At 41.2% G+C, this 10,103-nt stretch overlaps 1 long non-coding RNA gene across 1 annotated transcript; it reads right to left on the bottom strand.

The window, feature by feature from the left end:
- Positions 1-1,043: 1,043 nt before the first annotated feature.
- LOC141579828 (uncharacterized) lies at positions 1,044-7,194 on the bottom strand. The gene is made up of 3 exons (XR_012511840.1): positions 6,632-7,194; positions 3,308-3,380; positions 1,044-1,935 (listed from the first exon to the last, which is right to left on the bottom strand). It is a non-coding gene; the product is annotated as an uncharacterized LOC141579828 (long non-coding RNA).
- Positions 7,195-10,103: the final 2,909 nt, after the last annotated feature.

Below are 10,103 nucleotides of genomic sequence, written 5' to 3'. Positions count from 1 at the left end.
ATAATTCAAATCAACAAAGTTCATGATCACCCCAGTGATTTAAAATGCATCTAGAGGAAAGCAATTCAGCCACAACAGAACCTCCAGAGGGGTTTCAGCTCATATCTCGGCAGAAATATTGCAGAACAGGGAGGAGTGCAAGGACATAGGCCATATCCTGAATGAGAAAAAGCTGTAATCACGGGTAGCCTATGCCACATGACTGCCATTTCTAATAACGGCAGAGCTAGGGAAATTCAGAGACCAGCAAAGCTTAAAAGAATTCAGCAGTTCAAAACTTATCCTAAAAGAAAGATTGAGAATTCTACCCTGAAAAGAAAAGTAGCAAGATGAAATGGAAATAAGAAACACCATTATTGGAAATGCAAGGAGAGCGTGAGTTACAAACAAGAAACAAGAAGAAGGCAAGGAGGACATCAAAGCCATAAGATGGGAGAGGGTAGCAGGAAATCATAGGTGATTTTAAGCACTATCTTAAGTGATTCACATATATGACTCTCTGATTGAAGCAAACGGAGTGATGCATGGCCTAATGTGTTTGCAAAACCAACAACAATCAAACAAACATACAATCAAACAAACAAACAGACACCAAAATGGTACGGTTGGCTGACATATGCCAAAGAAACCATGAGGATTCACAACAAAATACTCAAATTGATGTCAAGGATCATTCAGCACGCATCGACCCATTATCGAAGCTTAAATGTACTCAACACACTTGTATTCAGAACACAGACGCGTGCATTAATATTCATAAATATTGATTCAAAAGAGCATATCGTGACCTAACCCAAATGCCGATTTTGAATAAGATTTGGTCATAGTCCGTGATATAGACTTACAATTCTTCCAACAGCAAGAATGAATGCCATATTCTACCCTAAGTAGAGATTAAATGGCATAAGCCTATAACAAAGACAAGCAGCTCTGCAAAACTGTACTAAGAGCAAACGAGTCAGACAATAAAGTGCACATTGGGATTGGTTTCATTTCTCGGAATTTCAGCCCCCATGAAACAAATGGATCCATTTTCTGAGAGCGTGGGTGTTTCAGCAGAAAGCAACAGACGGATATGTATTCTGGGTGAATGGATATTACACAAACATGAGTTTCATTTAGTGGGGTCTCTGTGTATTGTGAAATGTTAGAAAGTTTCAAGACGTGTGAAACCATAAACTAAAAGTTGACACACTTCCCTCCGTTTGTACTGTATATACAGAAATGAACCAAAGGAAAGAGTGAAGATATAAGGACAATGGCACGCTAGTGGATAGAATCTCATTTAACTTAGGAACCTCTCGTTGGATGCAGCCCCTCCCCCAACACTGACAATATTCAGCAACCATTGGGGAAGGCAGATACCGGTTGGATTCTAGGTGGAATCTTGGTGTGTACCGCGAGGCTTGTTGTGGCTGGTGGATCCAAGGTAACTGGGCAGAATTCTGTGGGTGGATCAGTGTGATGGAGGGGCTGCAGCCCTTTGTGGAGATTGGCTTAGGTCTTTTGTTCGGGACGCTGTGTAAGTTCGAGATACTGCGGCTGCCCAAAGACCTAAGTTCACGGGTAAGTTTCCAGAACCTGAAAGGTCAGACATTGGAAGATCTGCCTGTCATCAGCTTACTGGTGAGGCTCCGAGGTACTTTCAGACTTGCCCAGTCCTGTTGAAGTCGACTTTATGGGAGTCATGAAGAGAAGCTGGCAGAAAAGCTGGCTGCACGAATTGTGGAGAGATGCGAACATATTGATGAGAGTTGTTCCGCTACAATGGAGAATACCGGCATGGAGACATCTCTAGAGAATACCAGGCTCGAAAGACATTCATGAGACCTACTGAACCTCTGTGATACTGGCAGAAACATTCGGAGTGTCAACGTGCACTTGAGAAAGTCACTCAATTCTCTGCTCCAAGAACGGGTCCAAGATTCCTGACGTCTAAAAGAAAAGAGATGGCAGAGATGTTAAAAGCGCTCATGTTCTTGCAAGAGGTCATGAGAATCCACAGGTCTCAAGGGGCATTTACAAACCATTCAGACCAAAATGCACCAAGCCCAGGTAAGCCTTTTCCCAGGTTTGGGCCTTGCTATCAAGCACTTGCTCTTCCCTCCCCTCCACTCAGGCATCCATTTTAAAGGATCAGAACCTGAGCTGCAATGAAGCCAGTAGGAGCTGATCAAGCCCCTCCTAGAATCAGAGTTCCTCCAAATCCCCACTCTGTGAAGAACGGTGAAATCCTTAAAAGTCAAATAATCTCGCCTAAAATAGTTAGGAATTGAACACCTAGCTCACACAAGGAAATGATGACCTTCCCCTAGATTCAGCAAATGCTGGGTTTATGTCTTGTCTGGGGTGAAGGGTGTGTGGTAAGTGAGAGGAAACTTTGACTGAACTTGAATATGTACTAGGCCTCAGGTTTTCAAGACAGTATAGGTAAATATTATGTCAGATAGTGACCTGAACGGTAAAAGTCGTGACAGACTTTAAAGACACAGGTTTTGAGGACCGTCTTTCTCTTCAGCCAAGCACCGGGTGCACGATATATTGGGGGTGCAGACTTGGTTGTGTTAAATTGCTTTACCCAACATGATCGAATGATTAAGCGTTCTCATCATTGATAGAAGAACACCTGCTTTTCAATAGCCTAGCATAGCTGCAGCAGGGTTCTCATAGCTAAAATGCCTGTATGTGCTTTTGGAATCAAGCCTAAATGTATATATTTTGTTTGGTTTTTCTTGTACTTTCCTAGAGAAGTATGTTACCCCTTGAAATGCCAACATTGACCAGTATGTGTCATTGGGCGTATAGGGCACCACATTCACAAGGGAAACCCAGGTTCTCGGTTATTTTACGGTTTCAATAGTTACTTCATGATTCCTGTTGGTGTTGGAGGCTTCAACAGTAAAGAGTTGACATGTCCCCTTCAACATTTTGGACTGTGATTTTACTTTCTATCTGTCTACATTTTTCTTAGAGCTGACATATGTTACAAAAATTGACAAGTCTGACTTCTAGGTAAATTTAGTACGTCTCAAACACTAACTTCATTTTCATATAAATCCCAAATCATGTAAATCAATTCTATTAACCTTCTTAAAAACTGCAACTGTGTTATCAACCCAAAGTCAAACTTGGAGTCTTCCGACAATCCCTCCAACCATGGCTTTATAGAAAACAGAGCTAAACAAACATCACATTTCTGTGAATTACATCAGGAAAGTGTTGATTTATCGATGCCCAGTTGGCAGAGAACCAGTGCAACCTGCGCTCACTCTCTCCCATGTACACAGCAATGTGAACTTCCACTCACCCAGCCCTTGGCACAGGACACTTTCCGAAGAGTGGTCTGTAACTTCCAAAGACAGGATGAGGCCTCAAAAATCCTGGAATCAGGAGAAGGCAAAGTAGAGAATGGAAATCTGTGCAGGATCTGACCTCTGCTGATGGAGCAGCAAAGGTGAATCTCTGTTTTACTTGGACGCACACTCTCAAGCGGACAGCACACATGGGACTGTAGGTAATGCGCTGAGTGTTAGAAGAGTGCACAGCAGATGCTTGGCTGACATAACTCATAGAAATCAGCACAAAATATCCCCACAATTGATTCTGAGACCAAGATCTGATCTGCCAAATTTGAGCAAGCAGAGGCAGCGGAAAATGAGGTATAGAGGTACAGATAATGGCACACGCTGAGTCTCAGGGATCCGGAGTGCGTTGTGGGTTGTGATGGGTTCTATCAAGAGAGCAAATCGATCTGTTACCCCAGTAAGAAAGCAAACACATTGGCGTGTGAGGTTGTTTTTTGATCTGTGCCATGGCCACATCCACTGCATCTTGCAGGCCCAGGATCAATTTGGCATTTTGCCAATAGAGCACGTGTGCGGCTCAACCAGAGATGCAGTGCATCTGGTCTGAGGGATTCAGTGTCCCTTGGGTTTGAAATCAGTATTAAAAGCTTTAGGATCTCCTACAGTCTTAACCTGGACAGCGATTACGGATTGGTTTGAGGAAGAGAATTTGGTACAGCTCTGTGGTTGCATTCGTGCACCCATTACCCAAGGATGAGTGATCAAGGAAGAGTGGTCAAAGTCCACAACGTGAGAAGTTGAAGCATTTCCTTCAGCATTATCTCCCAAATGCAGATGCTTCATTTTGGATGGCACTGACATGGTACTGCCCGGAGGACATAAAGATCGGTCTGCGGGATCATTCCAGCAGGCCCTGATGTATGACATCCATACATATATTTCCACTGGTGTTTCTGTAGACAGAGAAGCTCTGGGAAGAACTGGTAACATTGGGACATTCCCATGGCAATAGAAAGCACAAGCGCACTCTCAGGTTGCTGTTTTGGAAAGACTCCAATATGACATACAGCAGAATGCCGAGCTGAAAACCTTTAAGCTTCATTTCCAGAAGAGGAAGTGTTCTCTGCGCTTTCAGAATTGTGAGGTAAGTGCAATAAAACGAAGATTTACTAATTGAAATATTATGGTGTGCTCATCACAACAAAGGCAACACCAGCAGTTAGAGATATACCAGACAACACACGCAGGAACAGGACATGGCATCAATGCCTAGGGAAAACTGTCCTCACAGAACTATCATGGAATTTTGTACACCCAATGGCCTAAAATTTTCACTTAACAAAGCCCTATAAATCTATATTAGATACCTGATATTACTTGACCACTAGAGATAAAGAAGTATAGTAAAAGGAACAGGAAGTACCATTTTCATTTCCAAAGAGTTTGAAGGCCCAAAAAATAAGCTTTCAAACATCTAGACTGCAAAACGCTACCACGGCATGTACTGAAAACTGAGGTGAGGAAAACATGAAGTACAACAGTGTCTCAGAATCACAAAAGGCAGTATCCCAGGAAAGGGGAAGAGAAACTCTAAAAACGAGAAATATAATATCAGAAAACCCAAGGATGAGACAATACCAGGGCTAAAGTCATTCCAAAGCAGACTTGATAATGCAGACGGACTCGTGAAAGACTGTGAAGACAGGGGAACAGAAATCCCTCGATCAGAAGAAGACATAGAAAAAGAAGTGCAAACTAATGCAAACATAGCTGTTGAAGCCTGGGGTAAGACAAAGCATGAAAGAGTATGATTCGTAAGAGTAACAGTTGGAAGAGCAAGATTAACAAAGAAAGCCTGAAAAGATATTTGTAGAAAAGTCAGACTGAAACCTGCTGAAAGACAAGAAAGAATCATCTATACAGATTCAGGAACTACACAGCGTCCAAAGGATGTGGAATCCCAATAGACCTCCTTGCAGCAGTATTATTCAAATCAACAAAGTTCATGATCAACCCAGTGATTTTAAATGCACCTAGAGGAAGATAACTTAGTCACAACACTACCTCCAGATGGGTTTCATCTTATATGTCGATAGGAATATTGCATGATAGGAAGGAGTGACAGGACTTAGACTAAATCCTGAATAAGAAAAAGCTGCAATCTATGGTAGCCTATGCTACAAGACTGCCATTTCTATTAAAACAGAGATAGATAATTTCTCAGACCGGCAAAACTTAGAAGAATTCAGCAGTTAGTTACTTATTCTTAAAGGAAGATTGAGAATTCCACCCTGAATCGAAAAGTAGCAAGTGGAAATATAAATAAGAAAACCATTATTGGAAATGCAAGAAGAGTAATGAGTTGCAAAGAATAAACAAGAAGGCAATGAGGAAATCAAAATCCTGAAGATGGGAGTGGGGAGCAGGAAATCATAGGTGATTTTCAGCACTATACTAAGTAAATCAGCTTACATGACTGAAGCAAACGGTGAGATGCATGGCGTAATGTGTTTGCAAAACAAACAACAAGCAAACAATCAAACAAATAAACACAAAAAGTGTACGGTTGGCTGACATCTATCCAAATGAAACATGATAATTCAAAATAAATTACTCAAAGTGATGTCAAGGATCATTCAGCCTGCATTGACCCAGTATCGAGGCTTGCATCTAATCAACACACATGTATTCAGAAAACAGATGCATGAATTAATTTTCATAAATATTGATTCGTAAGAGCATATCGTGACCTAACCCAAATGCCGACTTTGAATAAGATGGAGTCATAGTCCGTGATAGTATTACAAGTCTTCCAACAGGATCAATGAATGGCATATTCAACCCTATGTAGAGAATAAATGGCATACACCTATAACAAAGACAAGTAGCTCTGCAAAACTGTACTAAGAGCAAACGAGACAGACAGTAAAGTGCACACTGGGATTGGTTTCACTTCTAGGAATTTCAGCCCCCATGAAACAATTGGATCCATGTTCTGATATTGTGTGTATTTCAGCAGAAAAGCAACAGACGGATATGCATTGTGGGTGAATGGATATTACACAAACAAAAGATTCTTATAGTGGGTCTTTGTGTAATGTTAACTGTTAGAAAGTTTAAAGACGTGTGAAACCATAAACTTTACATGGACAGAATTCCCTCCATTTGTACTGTGTATACAGATCTGTACAAAAGGATAGAGGGAAGAGAAAACGGATCATGGGACACTAATGGAGAGAATCACATTTACCTTAGGAACCTCTCGTTTGATGCAGCCCCTCCCCCAACACTGACAAGATGCAGTAACCATTGGTGATGGTAGTTACCGGTTGGATTCCAGGTGGAATCTTGGTGTGTTCCACCAGGATTGTTGTGGCTGTTGGATCCAAGGTAACTGGGTAGAATTCTGTGGGTGGATCAGTGTCATGGAGGCGGTACCGCCCTCTATGGAGCTTGGCTTAAGTCTCTTTTTCGGGAATCTGTTTAAGTTCGAGATACTCGTGCTGCGCAATGGCCTGAGTTCACGGGTCAGTTTCCAGAATCTGAAAGGGCATACAGTGGAAGATCTGCCTGTCATCAGCTTACAGGTGAGGCTCCGAGGTACTTTCAGACTTGCCCTGTCCTTTAGAATTTGACTTTATAGGAGACATGAAGGAAGCTGGCAGAAAAGCTGGCTGCACGAATTGAGGTGAGATGCAAACACATTGATGAGAGTTGTTCTGCTACAATGGATAATACTGGCATGGAGACTTCTGTTGAGAATACCAGGCTCGAAAGACATTCATGAGACATATTGAACCTCGCTGATACTGGCAGAAACATTCGGAGTGTCAACGTGCACTTGAGAAAGTCACTCAATTCTCTGCTCCAAGAACGGGTCCAAGATTCCTGACGTCTAAAAGAGAAGAGATGGCAGAGATGATAAAAGCGCTCATGTTCTTGGAAGAGGTCATGAGAATCCACAGGTCTCAAGGGGCATTTACAAACCATTCAGACCAAAATGCACCAAGCCCAGGTAAGCCTTTTCCCAGGTTTGGGCCTTGCTATCAAGCACTTGCTCTTCCCTCCCCTCCACTCAGGCATCCATTTTAAAGGATCAGAACCTGAGTTGCAATGAAGCCAGTAGGAGCTGAGCAAGCCCCTCCTAGTATCAGAGTTCCTCCTCCTTCACATTCTGTGCACAACAGTGAACTCCTCCTTTGTCAACTACTCTCGACTAAAATAGATTGGTATTGAATTCTTTGCTCACAACTTGAAATGATGACCTTCCCCTAGATTCAGCAAATGCTGGGCTTATGTCTACTTTGGTGTGAAGGGAGTTTTGTAAGTGAGTGAAATTTTTGCCTGAATTTGGATATTTATTTATCCTAATTTTTTCAAAACAGTATTTGTAACTATGATAATTCAGTTATTGAAATGAAGTGTAATTGTTGGGATAGATATGTAGTGACACTTTTTTTGTGGACCATCTTTTCCCTTTTGTCAAGTCCCAGGAGCAGGATATAATGTGATTGCTGTATTTTTTGGGTTAAATTGCTTTTCTCAACATAATTAGTCGATTAAACATTCTCATCTTTGATAGACGAGCACATGATTCTCAATAGCTTAGCAAAGCTGCGGCAGTGTTCTCATATCTATAATATCTCTAAGTGCTATTGAAAGCAAGCCTATGTAAAAATACATTGTTTGGGTTTCTTTGTGGTTTCCTAAATAATAATTTTTCCCCTTGAATCGCCAACATTGACCAGTATGTGTCATTATTAGGAAAGGGCACCACATGCACAATGGAAACCTAGGGTTGTGGTTGTTAATGGTTCTAAGAATTATTTCATTGTTTCTGTTAGTGCTGGAGGCACCAAGAGAAAACTATTGACCTGCCTCCTTCATGACTTTTGGCTGCTAATTTATATTTTCTGTGCATTTTTCTTATTTGGATATTTCAAGCTGGTACCTAAATTTGGCAACTCTGTCTTATAGTTAGATTTAGTATGTTTCTAAAACTGTCTTTATTTTGATACATTTCCCATGTATGTAATTCAATTCTGTTTATTATTTGAAAGTCTGCAACTGAGGTATGAACACATTGTCAGACCTGGAGTTTTCGGACTCATCCTCCCACAATTGATATACAGAAAAATAGCTAAACAAGAATCAAGTGTCTGTGAGTTATGACTAAATTGTGTTAATTTATCCATGCCAAACTGGCAGAGTACCAGTGCAAACTTCGCTCACTCTCTACCATGTATACAGCAAGATAAACATACACTCTCCCAGCCCTTGGCTCAGGAACCCTGCTGAAAAATGCCCAAACATCTCTTACTTCAAAAGTCAGAAAATTCTCACATAACCTGGAAAGAGTAGAAGGCAAATTAGAGAATGGAAATCAGTGCAGGACCTGACCTTTGGTGAGGGAGCAGTAAAGGGGAAACTGTGTTTTACTGGAATGCACACTCTAAAGTGGACAGGTCATTTGAGATGGAAGACAATGTGCTGAGGGTTAAAAGAGTGCATAGTGGACGTTTGGTTGACATATCTGAAAGCAATAATCACAAAATTTCTCTGCAATTCATTCCCAGACCAATACTCCACCTGTTAATTTTGAGCTAGGAGTGCCTGTGGAATCTGTGTTAGGGCTGTGGCTGATGTCACAAATTTATTCCCAGGGGTTTGGAGATTGTTTTGGGCTGTGGTTGGTACTATCTAGAGAACAGATCTGCCTGGGTCCTCTCTTAATATTAAACCTGCTGGCATATGTGTTGTGGATTAGCTTAGTAACCCAGGGCCTTAGTCACAGTCTTTCCACATCCACGGTATAATTGCTCATTTTCTCCATAAAGGAGAAATGGGTCTCATTCAGAGCCATCTTCATCTAGTTTCTAGAATTCAGGGCAATTTATTGTTGAAATCAGATTCTATAGCCCAAGGATCTGCAATTTTCATAGGCAGGATTGAAATTTCTTATTGTCCAAAGCAGAGGTTTTTGAAATGCCCCATGCTTGCCTTTGAGTTCCAATGCCTTATTGCAAGAGTTCTTGGAGCAGAGATCTGCTGAACAATAGGTGAATTTGAAGCCTTTCCATCAGCCTTGACTACCACATGCTAATGCAACAATAGTTCTGGTGCTGACCCAGTACTACACTAAGGACCCAACTGTGGCACTGCATGCTTCAACAGGTTCTAATGTGTGACATCATTAGATTTGTTTCCACTTTTGTTTTTGTTTGCAGAGAACCTGAGGGAACCCATTATAAAATTTTGACTTTTCCGTGGCAATAGTAAGGACGAATGCACTTTCATGAGAGTGTATTGGAACCACTCCCTATCCACATATCCAGCCGGCAGCCCAGAAACCATTTGGAAGCCTGTATTCCAGCAAAAATTACTAGTCCCAGCACTATCAGAGCTATGATAAGCATTTAACCAAAATGACACTCTGCTAACTTTACTAGAATAGGTTGTATTCACCACAACAAAAACCACACTAGCAATCATAGATATAACAGGCAACAGACACAGAAGGAATGCATGGCATCATTACATACCAAAAACAATCCTCACAGCATTAATACTAAATGTGCACAGAAATGATTTCACTTACAAAAGCTGTTCAAGTCTATAATAGATAACTGATAATCCTTAACCCATAGCGATAGAGAGATATAATAAAGTTAAAAGAACCATTCCAAATTTTCAAAAGACAGGAGTCTCCTGAAAGAACATCCAATGTATTAGACCACCAAAATTTACTAGAACATGACTTGAAAGGGGAGGACATAAAAACACTGAAGGAAATCTTGA

The sequence above is a fragment of the Camelus bactrianus genome, chromosome 14, assembly GCF_048773025.1.
Source record: "Camelus bactrianus isolate YW-2024 breed Bactrian camel chromosome 14, ASM4877302v1, whole genome shotgun sequence".
NCBI lineage: Eukaryota > Metazoa > Chordata > Mammalia > Artiodactyla > Camelidae > Camelus > Camelus bactrianus.
This window is presented reverse-complemented; position numbering and strand designations above follow the sequence as displayed.